Source organism: Anthonomus grandis, chromosome 4 (assembly GCF_022605725.1).
Source record: "Anthonomus grandis grandis chromosome 4, icAntGran1.3, whole genome shotgun sequence".
NCBI classification, from domain to species: Eukaryota; Metazoa; Arthropoda; class Insecta; order Coleoptera; family Curculionidae; genus Anthonomus; species Anthonomus grandis.
The window spans coordinates 15,630,059-15,649,650 of NC_065549.1; the positions used below are offsets into that span (position 1 = coordinate 15,630,059).

Genomic DNA, 19,592 nt, shown 5'->3' on the forward strand with positions numbered 1-19,592 from the left:
AGAGCATATTTCAATTATTCGTAAACAACATACAACAATGTATTTTTACAGATTACGATATACAGTGCATTAATTTTGCCGTGTCTTATCCTAACCGTCCCGTCCCGTCTAGATCAACTATACAACGGTTTCATGAAAAAGATTTACATTACGATTGGATGCATCGCCAGTTCTCACTTAAAACGAAAAAGAACCGAAACTGTAGTAGACGAAGAATTTAAAATGGAGGTATGCTTGGCCGTTGAAGAAAATCCAACAAATAGTCTTACTCAGTTTGCTGAAGTTACCGGAAAAAGTAGGAGTAGTTGCTATAAGGCAATCAGAAAAGAAAAATACAAATCTTTTAAATTTAGAAATGTTCAAGAACTCTTGCCTATAATGATTATTTTCTTAGAATGCAGTTTTGTGAACAGTGGATGGAACGAATTAACAACGACCTCACAATTACAAACAAAATACTATTTTCAGACGAATGTACTTTCTGTACAAATGGTACAGTCAACAAACAAAATACTCGAATATGGGCGCGAGAAAATCCTCACGTCATCCAGGAAACGCATACCCAAACAAGACAGAAACTTAACGTGTGGGCAGGAATTCTTGGAGATCGAATAATTGGACCATTTTTCATAGAGGTTTTATTTGTTTATTGTTGATTTTTAAAAGTGTAAAGGTAATGAAGGTTACGAGGTGCAGAAAAAGCAAACTTTTTCATCAGAAAAACGTATTTTAAATAGGTTTCTCGCAAATTTTTTTGCAAAATAATGGGATTTTTTAAAGTCTGTAAACTTAAACTTCACTTGTTTCAAGTTTCAATCCTATCGATTAAATAGAACAGGTTCTGACATGGGGTTGAAAATATTACACGTAAAACCCTATGACCCGAGACAAAAAAAAATGCACTGTATGTACTAAAACTACAGTAAAATCTTAAAATTATTACATTCAAAAATTATAAAACTGCAATTACAAACACCATGTGTACAGAAATTACAAAACAGTTAAAACTTGATTAAAAGTACTCCTCAAATAAATAGAAGGCATTCATTAAAAGGTAGTTTTTTACTTTGAAATGTAATAAGTCAAGAACCTTAAATACCTGTTGGAATACAATTATAAAACTTAGTGGCTTAATACCTGGCTCCGTTTCTAGACCTTTTTAGTCGTTTAAAATCTGACACAAGATCTCTACAGTTTCTAGTTGGATAGTTATGGAAGTGTTCATGAGTTTTATGGAGAATTGAGTTTTGATGGACATGCAACGAGCACTGTAGAATGTAAATAAAAGGTAGTGTCAAGATTTTAAGCCTCTTAAATGATTGTGATTGCCTGCAATCTTCACGATATCCCAGTCCAGTCATGAGACCCCATGACAAAATAGCATAAGTTAGATGAAAGTGAAAATTACTATGGTATGCTGTAAGAAGGGTTTGCAAAAATGTATAAATAGCTGACTGGGCAGTTTTTTTGAAAGCTTAACCATATGCTGTTCCCATGTTAAAGCCGGATCAAGTAGATACCGATAAATTTAGCATCATTTGCAAAATTTGAGAGAATAGGATGCTCAACTGTATTATGTCTTAAGGTAAAGTTAAGTCTTTGAGTTTTTGAAGTGTTAAACGAAAGACTATTTGCCAAAAACCACTGAAGAAGGTTGTTTTCGGAGGTCTGAAAGTCCATGTTATCAATATGTGAAGGATGATAACTTTGGTAGTAAGTTGTGTCGTCAGCAAATAAAACGTTTCTTACTGACGCCCCTCGTAAAAAGGTCAAGTCATTGATAAAAATAAGAAATAGTATAGGTCCCAAGACAGAACCTTGTGGCACTCCATACTCCAATGGTTTATTCTGATTAAAGCAAACATATTGAACTCTGTTTGACAGGTACAGCTCAATCAACCTAACTGTTTTAAGATAAACATTATGGGCATGAAGTTTTTCAAGAAGAATACAATCGAATGCCTTAGTGGGATCAAGGAAAGAGGCTAGAGTTTCAAGAAAGTTCTCAAATCCTTCCAAAACACTACTAGTAAGATGATTCACAGCAAGAGTTGTTGTTCTGCTTTTACGGCATCCAAACTGCAACAAACCATTAGACTCAAAATAGTCATTAATTTATGTTTTTAAGATGCGTTCATACATTTTAGAAAGGATAGGCAGAAGGGAGATTGAGCGAGAAGAATTATTATGACCATTAGTTGAGCCCTTACCCTTAGAGAGAGGAATTACTTTTGCAGTTTTAAACAATGTAGGAAAGGTGCCAGAAGTAACTGAGTGATTTATTAACTTTGTAAAAGGGATGATAATTTATTTTTTATTGCTTTTATTAATTTTGTATTAATTCCATCCGTATCCTCACTGTGGCTATTTTAATAATGATTTATAATTTTATTTATTTCCTCTATCAAAATTAACATTCCTAAATAGAATAGAATCAAATAAAGTTTTTTTAAACTCAAATTTACAACAACAAAAAGAGAGGGACGTTGAAGATTAACTCTAAACCTAATAGTGTAAAAATGGTATTATAAAGTACTTGCAAACAACTGAATAATATGTACATATTTTAATATTGCAAATCCTGTGAAAGAACATTCACATTATTCTAATAGCTAATCTACAAGTTAAGTCTCTGTTAAAATCTATTTAACACTTCATTAAACATAGGTATCAATTTTAAAATTAGACGATAGTCATGCATTTGACTTTTATAATACTTATGGAAAGAGAAACTAAGATCAAGAGGATGAATATCTTGGAAATACACGAAAACATGGAAAAGCTTGTTCCATGCTGAAGATTTTTTGTATGCCTTTCAAATATGAAAACTAAAATATAAATTAATAATTAAATGACCATTCAATACCAAAAAAAGGTCACTTAATTTTTTTTTGTGGTTTAAATTTACTGATATAATATGGAGAGGCATTTTTAATGAATGACCAGAAAAATTCTGACAAAACTCTCTTGATGCTTACATTTTTTTGACAAAAGTTCTAAATTCTTCTAGAATTGGAATTCTGGAGCAAGAAATTGTGAAGAATCTGTTTATCCTAAAAGAAATGCCTGGAAGAAATTTTAAAGAACTAAAAAAATTCTTGTTGATTTTTTCCGAATTTCTGGATTCGAGAACAGTTAAAATGTATGAAACAATTTAGTATGTACCCAAAGCCAAGAAATTGAATGAATCAATCTTTATTAGCAAAGAATACAACTAAAATTCTACAGTGGAAACTACAATACAATATACAGTATTGTGCAAAAAGATAGCAACATTGAACTTTCCTGTTATATATCTTTTAGTATCTATTTTATAAGTAAGGTTTATATATTATTTACAAGAATTTAGAGCCTGTTTATATTTTCATGTTATCATATTTTTTGTATCATAATAAATAAAACACCAAATTGGTTTATGCAAATTTATTATTCAAAAATATAGCAACAAAAAATAGTTTTGATTCTAAAAAAATATAACCCAACTAATTTAAAATCAATTCAATATTTCGTGTAGTACCCCTTCTCCTTTATAACATCTGCACATCGTCTTGGCATGGACTCAATTAATTTCATAATATAGTCATGGTTTACTTCTTTCCAAGCCTTTTCCACTATTTCAAAGAGAATATTTGTATTAGAGCATGTTAGGTGCCTGATTTTGGTGTCAATGTAATGCCATAAATTCTCCATAGGGTTTAGGTCTGGCGATTGAGATGGCCAGACCATTTCATTTATTTTTTCATCGGATAGCCACCTCTTAACAAATTGAGAAGCATGTTTTGGATCGTTGTCATGCTGAAATATGGCTGTTACTGGCATGACTTCATCCATATATGGCACTAAATGTGTTTGCAGAATGCCTTTGTACATGAAACGATCCATTTTGCCCACTATTCTTACTATGGGTCCCATGCCACGAGCCGAGAAACATCCCCATACAAGAATATTTCCCCCTCCATGTTTAACTGTGGGGCAAATGTACTTTTTGTTTAATCTTTGTTCACTGGGGCGGGGCGTCTGACGTACATCACTCCATCAGTCCTGAATAAATTATATTTAGATTCATCACTAAATACGACTTTTTTCCAATCAGCTACAGACCAGTGGACATGAGATTGGGCAACGTGAACACGAGCCTTGACGTTCTTCTTTGAGATCAACGGTTTTTTGGCGGGGCGACGAGCAGGTAAGTTGGCATCAAGTAATCTTCTCCTTACGGTACTGGAACTGAGGTTTACTACTCCACCCTCTTTTAATTTTGCCAAAATTTTGGGAGAAGACAAAAAAGGAGTTTCTTTGGAATTTCGTAGCAGCTGCCTATCCATCCTCAAATTTGTTTTTCTGGGTCTACCAGGAATGATCGCCGGTGCAGCTGTTCCAATAAGGCGAAATTTGTTGCAAAATCTGGACACGATTGACCTGTGAAGCCGTAAGCTTCTTGCAATGTCACTCTGCCTAACACCATTTTCGTAATGCTCCACAATAATTTTTCTTACATCACCAGAGACGGTTTTTCAGCGACCGATTTTAAGTTAATTCTGAGATTCAAAAATAACAACTTTACAGCAGGTAAATCGATATTTAACTGAAAAAATAAATGCGAAACAAGAATGTTGCTATATTTATGCACATTGTCTAAATAAACAAACATGAAGTTCCTTACTCTGCATTGGCCTTCTTATGATATCTCTGTATATTTATAAATAATACAGAGGCGTGTACTTAAAAGTAAAGAAATATTATGGAATAAATAAAGGAGCAAATAATATTTTTGAAAACATCGCTTGTTGCTATATTTATGCACAATACTGTATGTTTAAGCAGCGTCAAACTAATGGGAGAAAAACAACTTAGTTTGTTAGTAAGATTAGTTATCAAACATAATACCAGTAACAAAATGCTAAGTAATAAATTGATTACAAAAGATTTTACTTAGTAAAATAGGGATAAAATATTGTAACTATTTATAAATTATGTATTTTTTAATATTTGTTCGTGTACAAAAACACCGATACACTAACACAAATAAATACTACAAAATAGGAATAAATACAATTAGTAATGTATGTTGCAGGGCAGATTAATATTAAGGTTAATTGCAGATGGGTTGCTAAGGATTATGGGAATGAATTACCAGAAGGTTTTAAATACTGTTAATTTTCTTTAAAATTAAAAATAAATGCTAAAAATTCTAAGCATAGAACTATTTACATTATTTTAATGGTACCAAGAAATATATATATATTTTTTTAAATATATTCAAATAATGTTAATTAAGATTATATAAAAAACAAAAATAATTCCAAGGAATACTTAAAAATAAATTAGTAAATATTGGAAACCTTTATTGTCATAATTGTCTAGAAATAGTTTCAAAAAAAATGCCAGAATTTGTTAAGATATTTTTAAGTGGACTCGCTATGACGAAAGTCAAAAATTACTTTTACCTTTTTTTAATAAAGTTTTTTAATACGTTTTACAATTGCACAAAAATTAAAAAAAAAAATTACTTGGAATTTTCGAAAAATAACTTTTCTGGGAAAAAAAGATGAAAAAAAATAGAAAAAATTTTTATTTACTTTATATATCCACATACATAAATATAATCCATAACATAGACATAATACAAAATTACGAATTATGCACCTAGATAACCGAATATCTGCAAGTGCTCCTAACTGTTTTTATGAAAAAAAAATTAATAAAGCATACCCTAACCTTTACAAAACTAAAGAGCCACAATAACAAAACATACAAATGAATAAACATCATCATTCATCATCATTATCATTCGTTATCTCAACATTTATGAAATACATTTTTTTTAATTGCGAGTTATGTTGGGAAAATATGAAAAACTGAAAAAAAACTAAAGGCAATATTTATAAACTTCGACAAATTACTAAAGTTTGACAAACAAAATCATCTTATGATTTTTCTTTTGAGAATTGTAGAATATTTCGAAGGTTTGCGTACAAAAGAAAAATGTTTTTTGAAAAATTCGAGAAATGCCATTTTTTGGAAATTGACATTACTTTAAGAGCAAAAAAACCTTCAAATTTCGGGCTGGGCATCTTGCCTACATTTTAGATATTCTAATTTTAATAGTCCAACTTTACTCCCGAGTAGCTTTCCTAGAAAACCATCCTAAACTGGTTTATTACTTTTCCTTTCTTATCTGTACTTACAACGTGTATTAAAAATAACCTAAAACTAAAAATAAAAATCAAATACTAAACCAAACGATCCCATCTGTTTTTCATCACAAAAGGTCTCTTGAACCTTTCTTTTAATTCTTCGAACCATTCTACATAGAGCTATATAAATTGGGAAGAAAGGGTCATTAAAAACAAGCTCTGAACATAATATTCTAAAGATGGTGTCATAAAATACTTGCAACCAACCGAAAAAGTATTTTAGAATGAAAAAATAATCTGCAATTTTGGCGCCTAACAGAAACATAACAAAGTTTTGGAGGAAATTTCAATTATCTTGCAAATTCTGCGAAAGAACATGAGAATATTTAAATCCTTAAGCACAAAATCCCGTCAAGAGCAAGACGTATTTTAATACTTTCTATTTATCTAGTAGCAAAGCCTGAAGGAGCCATTTATATCCTGATGTCCAACTACACTTCAAATATTATAATAAATGCATAATTAAAGCCGCACTCTACACCCGACAAAATCCATTTAACGCCTCATTAAGTACAGGTATCAGTTTTAAAATTAGACGGCAGCCATGCACTTGACATTTACAATACTGATGCGTCCGGTTCGTAATGACATTCTTTATACTAAAATAGATTCGCGTATTCAAGAAGTGGTTTTACAATCCTTTATTCTTTCAAATGAAGAAAGGGGTATATTCTTAGATCGATTTTCATAAAGGAATACAGTTCTTTGTCTTTGAGAGTTCATCATGCATCAAAAGAGCTCAATCAATGAGTCAAAGACCAGTGTTGAGCCAAGTCCAACTGTGAACTAACTATAGAGGTTGCAAAACTTAAAAATACTGTAGTCTATATGATATACTATTAATGGTCAAGTAATCAGTAAGAGTCAGTTATCACAGCTTAGATAGACTGGTTATGAGGCTTTTTTAGCTGAGAAAGTATAATTGGAAAATTAGGAGATTATGATTCATTTCAAAATTCAGGATTAGTCACACCAAATGAGTTTTCAGGGGTTTAGATAAATTAGTAAAGTCTGTAAATGATTTAATGAGATCCAACAATATCAAAGAAATGCTATTAATAAAATTATCACAAGGAGGAAGCCCCTCCTTACAGCCTTAAAGCTGTAAATCTAAAACACAATGGTGTCTTATCATTCAGGAAAGCACTTGCATGTTCGTGAAAAATAAACTGGCAGGAAGAGCACAGGATTGCAAAGAAAGAATGTCAAGAACAGCTGAGACCCCTCTAAAAGTCACTATGATTCGCTAAAATGTTTATTGAAGATAAATGACTTCTCTTTTTCAGTTCCATCATCGTCATTTGTGTAACCTTTTGTGGATAACGTTCTTTGCGGATAATGTCACAGAAACGTTGAAAACTGCATAAGAATCTGACCATCTGTACTGGCTGGAATATTAAATTCGTCCATGTTTTAGCCCTTCTTAAGTAGAAAATAAAATTATGACATGATAGCATTTTATGATTGAACATTGTTTGTCGAAGATATGATTTAAAATCCTTAAAAAGAAAAAAGCTCAGAGCCTTAAAACACTTTAATTCATATATTTTAGAGATGATAGGATGAAAGACATGCCAATCATAATATTCAAGACATCAGAAATCTAAACGAATCATGTTACATTGCTTGCCATCAGCCCAAATTGCACAAAGAGTTTCTTTGTGCTTTAAGTAATTTTGTGCATAGTAAACAGTGCAATGTGATTATAGGTTTCGACGACAGGGACATTGTAGAGTCTAAAGGCAAATTTTCCCCACGTAGATCTTCAGATTTGTACATTTTCAGACTTCGACAACGTGAAACATGATCTTTTAACACCCATCCTACAGGAAGCTGGCATCGAAAAAAAAAAGATATTCAAATAATACACAATTATACTGAAACCAATTATAGGAAAACTACGAACTGATGATTCAAATTACACGGACAACATAACTATAGCTAAGGAAGTTTAACAGGGATGCGTATTATCACCGCTTCTATTCAACACATACACAGAAACGATATTTCAACTCGCACTAGAGGATAATCCAAGGGGAATAAAGATACTAGATACAAGTCATCGTTTGGTCTTAATATCAACATAAACCAAACTGATAATAGTGAGCAGACAACCACACAACAACAGAGATATCGACAATAACCACATCCAGAGGGTGAGTAGGTTTAAATACTCGGGCACAATAATGAACGACAAATGGGACAACGTCGAAGACGTAAAACATTGAAAGGTATAGAATAGCATTGCCGCGGAACTATGGGCAATTTGTTTGCTTGCAACATCTCTGATGCAATGATGCCAAATGCTTATGTAGAAATGGCAAAAAAATACACTTCCTCTTTAATAAAATATGTTATAAAGAAGTCAACATTAAAAGCTAAATAAATGCATCTATATTAGAGAATAATATAGATGTATATAAGAGAAAAAGGCAACAACATCGCAACGCCGCTCGATCGCATTGTTGATTCCACCGACACAAGTAATCTTTACCAGTGACGTCGTCAAAAAATATTTACATGATAAATATTTATTATTAATAGATTATGCTTTAAATTATAAACAATATTACCGTTCATAAACTCTTCATTAGAGTAAAGGTACTTATCCAATAAAAAGCATTTTTATGGAAATTAAATATTTTATAATTATTATAATTTCTTAAAAAGTTTTTATTATTCTATGTTTATGACGACGGTCGTATCTTGATATGATGTTATGACAGTATCGGTATTTACTTGTGAAAAGATCGGCTTAAATCGCCTTTTTCCCATGGTGTGGTACACTCGGCGACAAAAGGTACCATTAGGGCTCCGTCTTCGAGTGGTAAAGTGTTACATATGGCTTATACTGTTATATAGAGTAACCAAAGGTCAAATCCCTTCAAAGGATAGAGGCCTTCCAAATGTGGATCAAGCCTTACACAGAACAGCGACCGATAACTGCTAGACATTGTAAAACAACGAAAAACATCCTACCTAGGACATATTCTCCGAAGTACTAGGTACAATTTACGAAAAACTAAACTAATGAGAAAAATCAAGGGAAAAAAGGACCAGGACAAAAACAACATTTTTGGCTATGCAATATCCAGAATCACCATGTCACCACGATATTCAGAAGAGCCGAAGAAGGAATACCTTATTATGCCCAATGAACACAACGCCAATGTGCTAAGAAGGTTACGACACCAGAAGATCTTGAGAAAGCTACGGCAAAATTCCTTCATTAAAGTTTATACTGGAAAGATTGGATCAGATGAATCCTTTGAATAAAAATTCCTTTACAAGCAACATTCTCTTTTTTTCCAAAGTGACACACATCAGCTTTTCCAAGTAAATGAGTTTTTGTAGTCATCCCACATAGTCGTATTACATCTTCCTAGATACAACAGTCATTTCTTAGCTGCAGAACTGATTAACTATTTGTATTGGATTCCATTGGCTGTTAGTTTTCAGATAACTGAGATGGGGTTTATTCAGGTTAAATTTTATAAATTTAAATGAAATAAATGACTTTGATAACACAAAGCACAAGAATTAGAGTAGAATAATAAGAAGATGGCTAAGCTAATGGGTTTACGTATGTAAGCACCTACGCTTCAGCACCCAGCTGCAGAATACATAAGGCTTCGATAGAAATGTTAATAATAAATAATAAAGGATTACATATTTAGTGCAAGGAAAAATATCTTCGTGAAATTGATGTAATCGATTGCTCTATACCAGTCTACGGTTTTCTGAAAATTTCATATTATAGGTCGGTCACGTTATCTCTCTAGATAAGGCATCGAAAATAACTTTGTCCGACAAAAGTGGATCACGTGAACCGGTCCGACAGTCCGAAAATGTCGTTTTGCCGACTAACAATGACGATATTGTCTACGTGTGATGTGATCAGTAATTTGTTTTAATTAAATATTAGTGCTCCTATTTTCTCTTGTAATGTCATGAGAGTGACACAAGACTGCTCTTGACAATGGCAATAGCCGAAACGCGTAGAGCAAATTAAGGTTTGTACTAAACAGTGGAGATTTGAATTTTTTATTTTCTTGTCCTTAAAAATAGTTCATTTATGTGTCAATCATCAGCTGTGATCAATGTCGGAAAAATATGTATAAAGCCGGAAAAAACGGCATGTTTGGACCATGGGACCGATTCACGCGGTCCACTTTTTTATCGGTCAAAGTTGTTTTCGATGTGTTTAGAGAATATTTCTCTACTTAAAAAATAAATTTAACTGATATTCATGAAAGCGGAAAAAGTCAAAATAACTAAATTTTTGGCCTTATCTAGAGAAAACGTGATCGACCTATAATCCGAAATTTTCCGAAAACGGTAGACTGGTATAGAGCAATAGATTAAATCAATTTCACAAAGATTTTCTCTTGCAACGAATTGCATTCTATCCCACTCACTAATTAGAGTATATTCCTTGGAAAGAAAGTGGAACTGAAAGTGTTTAGATTATTTCCGCTGAAAAAAGAAAGACTGTATGGATTTTTTTAAAGTGCTAAAGGTTGATTGTACTATAAAAATAATAAAAATATTCAGTCAATAATAACAAATATTTCCATTGATGACGTTCTTTCTAACATAAAAGCCAAGTAGGAACTCACTACAGAATTTGCTAAGAATGTTCTAAAATGTGGAAATTTAGGCAATCCAGAGTTCAAATCAAAAATTAAAAAAATCAAAATTTCATTTCTTTGTCATTTCATCGTTTCATATCATTTAAACAAAAAGAAACGTAATTCAAACACTGACAAGTGCCGAATCAATAAAGCAACTTTTATGTATCAATAAAAAACTCTGGAGAATGAAAAGTTTTTGAGTCACTCTGTGATCTCTAAAAATATTAAAATTTGTTCGTTATTTGAGATAGAAACGCGATTTAAACACTGGCACGTGTGTTCATCAATATATCAACTTTTATTTATCAACAAAAAAAATTGAGAAATCAATGTTTTTTTCTAGCAAAATCAAAAATCGTCTTTTCTGATCTTCCAATGATTTTTAAGAGGTTTTATCATCACTGTTAGACGTAGTGGCGTAATACTGGCAAGTGCCCCAATCAATAAAGTAACTTTTATGCATCAATAAATAAAATTTGGAAAATCAATAATGTTTAGGAAAATTAACAAATTATATGCTTCTTATTGTCATGTTTATATTTCGGGTCACTTTCCAAAACTTCTCCATTTCTTCGCTTTTAGAGATAAAGACTTGAATCAAAAACTAGCAAGTGCCTCAATTAATTTGTTTTATGCATCAATAAAAAATTTGCAGAAATCAGTAATTTTAGAGAAAAATCAAAAAAAAGTTTTGTTCTGTCATTTCTGCTTTAGGTGATTTGAAAAAAAACGCCGTGAAAGATTGACGGTTAAAATAGTATGAGAAATAAATACTTTTTAGGATAAATAACAATTTGTCTTTTTTTCTCTATTTCAGGCAAAATTCCTAAACTGCATAATTTCTTTGCTTTTATAGAGAAATACGTGATACAAAGACTGGCAAATGCTTTAATTAATGAAGCATGTTTGCATCAATCAAAAATTGTCTTTCTTGCTACTATCTGTTTCATGTGATTCGGAAAAAACGGTTAAATCTGTTGAAATACTGAATGACACAGGATAAAGGTATAAGAAGGTGATTAAGCATAAGGATTTATATTTTTAAGCTCCAATGTTTTAACGCTGATTCATTATTGTTGTTTTTGATAGTGCATCCTTTTTATTTTATTAGTACAACGAACAGATATTTCACTCGTAACCAGGTCCTGGATTGGTTACGAGTTGGACGCAGAAGACCAAATAAAACTCTTTAATTGGATAACCTGAGCATCATGACATGACGAGCAATAAATGCTATCACAAAAAACACAAATGATTATGTATTTAACTTCATATTTCGAAGTTAAAGCAGGTGGGCAAGAATAAAAAACTTCAAACCTCAGACTTTCTTTCAAAGTCCTTACCGATGGTTTAATAGGTCACGGATGACTGAAGGCAAAAGAAATAAAAATTGTTTGTATTTTGATGGGATTAAATTTTTCTGTTAAATAATACATTTATTTGGATCTTACGTACTGTTTTTACGTAAACATTAACTGCACAATATAGTTTTTAATTAACAAAACTCAATAATAATTTAATATATTTATATAAAATTTTCCAGCAGGTGTTCGTCCCTCTTGTATACATATACCCTACATAATGAATGTGCTTAGGTCACACGTAACGTATATTCACGTGTGTAAACCATAACTTTATGGTTGCAGTAAATTATAGTGGTATACGTATAACATTACGTGTTATGCAGACGAGCATCAGTTCTTCTCTGTCAGGAAGACACATTCATTTAAAAAAAAAGACATAAATCTATTTTGATATCTCCGTTCAGGTATCCGATCCTAATCATTGTAAATGAACTAAAAACCGTAATTAGCCAGACAGTTTTTCCATTAAAAAACGCACTTTTTCATGTGAAAAATGCGCACCGGAGCAAGACAAAATGCTAATAATAATAAAGCAATAGCAGAAGAGTTAATTGGTGCTTATTATTTCCGCCGTAAGCGGTGCAGTTGATTTTAGAAAATTTTAATAAATACCGCATTATCTACTGTACGCTTCTTTCTTCCTTAAAAGTGGTTTTACTAATGAAAGAAGATTATTATTTAAATGAAGGAAAGAAACAATTAATTATAATACAATGTTCAGTACATCCGTCACACCTATTTAAATAAAATTAACCTCAAATGGTGCATCAAACTTATAGATGATTTGTTGATAAAATCAGATAGAAAGCGTTCCATAAGAAATATGCGAAACAAGTAAATTTGTGGTAATTAATTTGTAAAAATGTATCTTCAGCAAAGAACCATATATATCAATGTCCATATTTTATATGAAAACTCAAATCTCACACTCCAGAGGCACCTTAATTGACCGTGACGTTGCATAAAACTATGAACAATAATGAAAAATAAAGTAAAATGAATTAAGGTAATTGTAACTATTGCAGTCATAGTCCAACGCATTCATGAAGAATACATACATATAATAGAATAAATGCAGCTATAAAGCACTTAATAGTTTAAAATAACAGCTATATAATAAGCTGGAGATCAAGGTTGATGCAGTCTATACAGATATTTCGAAGGCCGTTGACACAGTTACATTCTCACGCAGAAGAATCTTTAAGTTTGGTTTCACGCCTTTTCATCTTCTACTCGGTTCGGCATTTTCGCTTCTGATTATGTGTAGAAGAAACTTGATTTCATCTAGAACCTCGATGTTGGTAGTATGGCTTATCCTAGGAGTTCTCAGTATCCTGCGGAAGCACCCACATTTTAGGCCTACACTTTCCTTTGTGTTGTGTTTGTCAGCGACCACGTTTCCACACCATAAAGTAATGTCTTAAAACATTAAAAGGCTAGAATTAGCAGTGCCATGGAACTATGGGCAGTTTGTTTGCTTACAACATCTCTGATGCAATGATGCCAAATGCTTATGTAAAAATGCCAAAAAAAATACACTTTATATTATCATAAAAGTTTGTCAGTTATTTTGACAGTTTTGTTCAGTGATGAAGCATCGAACTCTAACCTCTTTATTCCAAGAAAAAGTGCATTAGTCCTAAAAACAGGTACCTTTCAATATATAGATAAATATTTATTTGTTCATAAAATACGCCAAAGGGCATTGAACATAAATTATGAAATAAGATAATGTTATAACAGAAATTAAAGCAATATTGTTTCAAATATACAAGAATATATACAAATACTAAAAATATATTATTAATGTAATTTTTTTTATTTATGTGCGGGGCATTCGATAAACGTAATGACTCAATTCTAAGTATAATTCTAACACATTTCTTTTGTAAAACAAAAAACTCTTTCTATGCCTGAAGAATTACGCCAAAATATATATCAAGCCGTACCTAATTCTGTATTGTTCAAATGCTGGCAATGCAGTATCCCTATACCTAAATTTTTGTCAATTACCTTTATTGCATAACTAACTATATCTAGACAGCAATTTCTTCCACATGCATTCTCCAATCGAGTCGTTTGTCTAATATTACCCTTAAAAACAAAGCATTATCCGTTGTTTGTGCTGTTTTTGTAAGAAAATCTAAAGCCATAATCTGTCTTATAGTCTGTATAGACACTGCGTTCTAGACACATTTAAAAGGGGATTTACACATAAAAAACTATCTAGGATGTAACAGGTTCTAAACACTCCCGCCAACATCAACTCCGAATTTTGTTTACTAAAGATTAAAGTCCTATCATCAGCATAGAGAAACGTGTATTCGACCATTACATTTGCCAAGCGATTATAAATTGTCTTTCAAATACATATATTGCAAAAATTACAAAGTCCTGATATAAGTCTATAATTCTTTATAATCTTAATTTCACTTTTTCTTATGAATTGCTTTGGTGTTTGCATTTTTTAATTGATTAGGATAGGAAATTGATCATCACTTACTGATTTTATATTTTTAAGGTTCATTATTAATTTAAAAATTCTTTCTTTGGTAGTTGAAATTAATGAAAAATTGAACACTTTTCATTAGAATTATTAATTACTGTGGAACAGTTAACAAGTACTGACTTAATTTATTTGAAGATTTATTTGATGTTTTAAATTTATTTAAGAAATTTTCAAGAACAGATTTTGAACTCATTATTGGTAATCTGCTATGAACTGCATTTTCTGGTTGCTATTTTGTAGTAGTTGCTTGTTGAACTTTTTGTTTCTATTTTTGTAGCATACATAATTAAGTTGCACATTTAATATCATACATTCAGATTTACCTTAAATGTCCAAATTACATTTTACAATTGATATATTCCAACTGATTATTTGTATATGCATTTACCTCATGTTTAGTGCTGGCACAATTACCGCAATTTTTCTGTTCTTTACAGTCTTTTACTGCATAGTTATATCTATTGAAGTTGAAGCATCTAATACCAAATATAACTATTTACCATTTTCTTGGAGGCAAACAGCTTAATTTCACAGTTACAAATCGGGATTTTTCAGGTTTAGTTTTTCAAATAATTCCTGGTGATTGTACTGCTCCTGAAGTCCAACGTTTTTATTTTTTGATTTTTCTTATTTGGGATAGACGTTAAAAAATGTTGTTTAACTTTCGGTTTTAGAGTATCTTTCTGTTACTCTTCTTTCCAGTCTCTTTACCTCTCTATTACCTCTTCTTTAACAGCCTATGCAGTTTTTAAATCCAGATTCTGACTTTTCGGGTTTTTGCTTACACGATTTAATTCCTGCCATTGTTTTCTTCATTATATATTGGTTTTGTGCCTCTATATCATTTATTTTTTTACAAGTATTGTTTTCGGCTACAACCGCCAAGACCACATCATATTTTGGCATTCCATTACCACTTTTGAAACAGTATCCTTTATTAGAAGTGGTATTTTGTGGGTGTATTGGTCAATTGTTAAAGGAAACCATTTGTTTTTAGCCAACGTTTCGAATTATATTTAATTCATCTTCAGGGCTCGAAGTCGTACTTCTCTCTCGTCACAAATTATTTAATTTAGCTTTAATTTACCACACATATTATGACACTTTCATTTACCGAATATAAACACTGTATAAATTTGTTGTTAACAATATCATATCATATAAACTTATATCCGCAAAGTTTTTTTTTAATATTTAGATCTTCAATGAAATTTGGTGTAAAAAGTGTCTTAGTGCCAAACTTTCTGATTCATTAAAAAAATTTCCCTTTTTTTATAGAAAATGCAATTTAATTAACCAAGAACGAATAAACTAAAAACATGAATAAACTATAAGTGTGTTGTAAGTGTTAAAGAATTCGTTAATTTCACTATTTCGTTTATAATTCAGTTAAGTAATTGTTATGAGTGTCAACACGCTTCAATAAATATGATAAAATATACTAATTTAAAATACAAAAATGTAGTTCTGAATCACGGCTATTTTTAATAACTTTTATATAGCAAATACCGATTAGGTAAGAATAATCCCTTCATTTGACCGCTGATTTTTACATAGAAAAACACACTTTTTTGATCGATTGATTGATTAATCATCTTCAAATAAATCACGGAACATTTTTTAATCTCAAGTGGTCCTCAAGTTTCTGATTGATAGCCCACCAAAAATAAATATTCGGTGACAGTTAAAAATAGCAATTACCAAAAGAAAACGCCTAAAATTTAAATAATAAGGCCTCGTCATGCACTCTAAGGACAAACGTAACCGCTATAATAAATTTATAATACGCCATGCACTTCCCAAGAGATGATAATTATTAGATCATTTTTTTTAAAGAACTAATAAGCCGAACAACCAGGGACCGTCCGTCATGTGAATGAATCAATGCGTAGTGCTATCGGGCGACCGAGTCGCAGTCTTAATTATACTATGTATTAGATATATTATACAGAGTGTCTATTTTACTATTTTTTATTATTAGTGGTTAATAAGTTGTTTACATTTTATAGTAAAAAAATACGACGTTTTTTGCCTAAAATATATTTGTCTTTACAAAACAGAATTTGTCTTTAACTTAAATTGTTCTATTTTGTTGAGATTAACAATGAATTGGTATATAATTATTTTAATCGTCTAAGATATATTTCTGGATTATTATTTTCTGTAATGCAAAACAGCAGCGATTGGCACTTTGTATTTTGATGATAATTTCCTTGATCATGCCATTATGACGTAATAGTGGCACCCAGATATTTAAATTCACGGATTCTTTCAAAGTTGAATTGGTCCATCTTCCCATTTTGTCCTATCCGATCCCTACGATCCATCTTGATGTGGTGAAGTACTTGGTTTTACTCTAATTTATTTTCAGGCCTATATTTTCCGCTGCAGATTCAATTTTTAGAAATTCTTCTTTAACGTTTACAGTTGAATTTCCAACGATGTCTATGTCATCCGCAAAGGCCAATATAAGACAAGGGCTCCGATTTAATAAAAGAGTCTCCGTTTTTGCCACCTTCACTACCTTCTCCAAAGCTATTTTAAAAAAGAGTGGAGAGATGGCGTTTTCGTGTTTTAGGCCATTATTTATAGCAAAGAAGATTGAAATGCATTCCTTCCGTCGATTCGTACTCCGTAACTCACGGAGCCTTAATTGCTGATCTCTGTTTGATTCCTAATTAATTAGACAATAGCATTCCACAGCTCCACACGCTCGGAACGTTGTCATACGCTTGTTTAAAGTTAATAAAGAGTTGATGTTTGACTTTACGTATTTCCAGGACTTCTCCATTAATTGACGGATTATAAAGATCTGATCTACGATTGATAGCTTTTTTATGAAGCCAGCCAGATTGGTAGTCACTTAGCTGTTGCTCTACGTAGGAAGTTTTAAGGAAGTTAGAAGTCTTTCGAGTAGTATTGAGGGGCCAAACCTCATATCCAATATTTATTAATGATATTCCCAATAGTTGATGCATTGCAATTTGTCGCCCCTTTCAAACAGCTGCACGATGACATTCTCTTTCCAACTATTTGGTATTTTCTCTTCCTTTCAAATCTGGAGTATGAGGGTATGGAAGAGTTTGAGAAAGGTTCTTCTCCATATTTCAGATACTCTTGTTATTTTTCAGCTTGCTGATCGCTTTTGATACATCCTCAAGGGTTGGCTCCTCGACCAGTGGATCTGCGGTATAGTAGGTGACCTTATCTCTCTCTTGGTCCTGCTGTACTTTGAGTAAATGCTCAGTAACTTCTCCACACGTCCATCACCTCGCTATTATTTGTGACTAGCCTTTTGGTATTTTGTATTGTTGTTTTAAGAAACATATCACCAAATTTCCTACTTACTTCCAGGTCTTCTAAAGTTTTTGGTTCGTGTGCTCCTTTCTTTATCCTAATGTTCTCCGTGCTGTTATTCTTGTTTACCTGTATTTCTCCCTATTGTGTTCATTTGGGATTTGCAGCATCTAATTTACAGGCACTCTTTGACACACCAGTGTGCAAGTGGGTTCTTTTTATTTATTTTATTTTGTGTTAGCATGGGAAAAGGCAAGGCCTATTCCAGCGACATTCGCCAAAGAATTTTAGATTTTTACAATCAGGGTGTTAGGCAGCGTAATATTACTCAAAGACTAAACGTTCCTAAGAACACCGTGTCACGGATAATTAAGAAATATCGTATATTTGGAAATGTGGTATCAGGTAAAAGCACTGGAAGACCTAAAGCCACGACTGCCCGTGTAGATAGGCGAATTTTAAATATTTCCCAGAATGACCCATTTTTGTCATCATCCAAAATTTTACAAAAATTAAATGAAGGTGAGCCTTCCAATATCTCTGCAAGAACGGTAAGAAGGCGATTGTGTTCTGGTGGACTTAACAGCTACAGATCTGCTAAAAAACCATTGCTGCGAAAGAAAAATGTCAAGTTACGCCTACAATTTGCAATGGATCATCTTAACTGGACTGTACAAGATTGGAAAAAAGTGCTATTCAGTGACGAATCTAAGTTCAATCTGTTTTCCAGTGATGGAATACTTCATGTAAAACGACCGAAAGGTGAAGGACTAAAGAAAAAGTTTATCTGACCTACGGCTAAACATGGAGGTGGTGATATGATAGTATGGGGATGCTTTTCTTGGTATGGTACTGGGCCAATACATAAAATTGTGGGGAAAATGGATCGATTTATGTATCGGGATATTTTACGAAATATAATGGAGCCTTACACATTTGAGTCTATGCCAGTAAATTTTGTATTCCAGCATGATAACGATCCAAAACATTCGTCAAAATTGGTAAAAGAATGGTTGGACCAAGAAAAGATCACAGTTTTAAAGTGGCCGGCTCAGAGTCTAGACTTAAACCCGATTGAAAATTTATGGGAACATCTGGATCGCAAAATTCGGGCATATGGAACAGTCAAAAATGCTGATGAACTATTTCATAAGCTTGTTGAAGCCTGGACTCATATTGACAGACAAATAATTGAAAATTTGATTGAATCAATGCCCAGAAGAATGCAGGCAGTAATTAATGCTAAGGGTTACCATACCAAATATAAATTATAATATTATGGTTTCAATAAGTTATGTTTTATGTCGTTTTTGAATAAAAATCATTTAGTTCCAAGTATTTTGTCCAGCTTTTTTTAAATTTTTATTCCGAACTGCTACTGGTGCTGAATTTTTGTCAACATTTAAATTAATTAACACTAGTTTTTCGAGTACAACAACTTTATAAAAGAAAATAAAATGCTAATTAAAAGGCACACAAAATATAATAAATTTTCAAAAGTTCCAACTATTATGGCCAATATACTGTTGTTGCAATTATTGACCTCTTAATGTTTCTCTATGTTTTTTCAACATCATCCTGTCTGGATGTT

General features: G+C 32.0%; 2 protein-coding genes across 4 annotated transcripts in view; one reads left to right on the top strand and one right to left on the bottom strand.

Moving 5' to 3' along the window:
- Positions 1-19,592, bottom strand: part of LOC126734862 (dystonin) — a 426,801-nt gene that overhangs the window by 351,677 nt on the left and 55,532 nt on the right. The gene's annotated exons all lie outside the window — the stretch shown is intronic.
- LOC126734868 (venom serine protease-like) overlaps positions 1-19,592 on the top strand; it is a 152,800-nt gene that overhangs the window by 15,243 nt on the left and 117,965 nt on the right. Inside the window, exon 1 of one of the 2 annotated variants that reach the window (XM_050438686.1) lies at positions 10,054-10,210. The exons of the other annotated variant lie outside the window; for it this stretch is intronic. The gene's annotated coding sequence lies outside the window, so the exon portion shown is untranslated. Of the gene's footprint in view, positions 1-10,053; positions 10,211-19,592 lie in introns of those variants that run through there. 2 annotated transcript variants of the gene reach the window in all.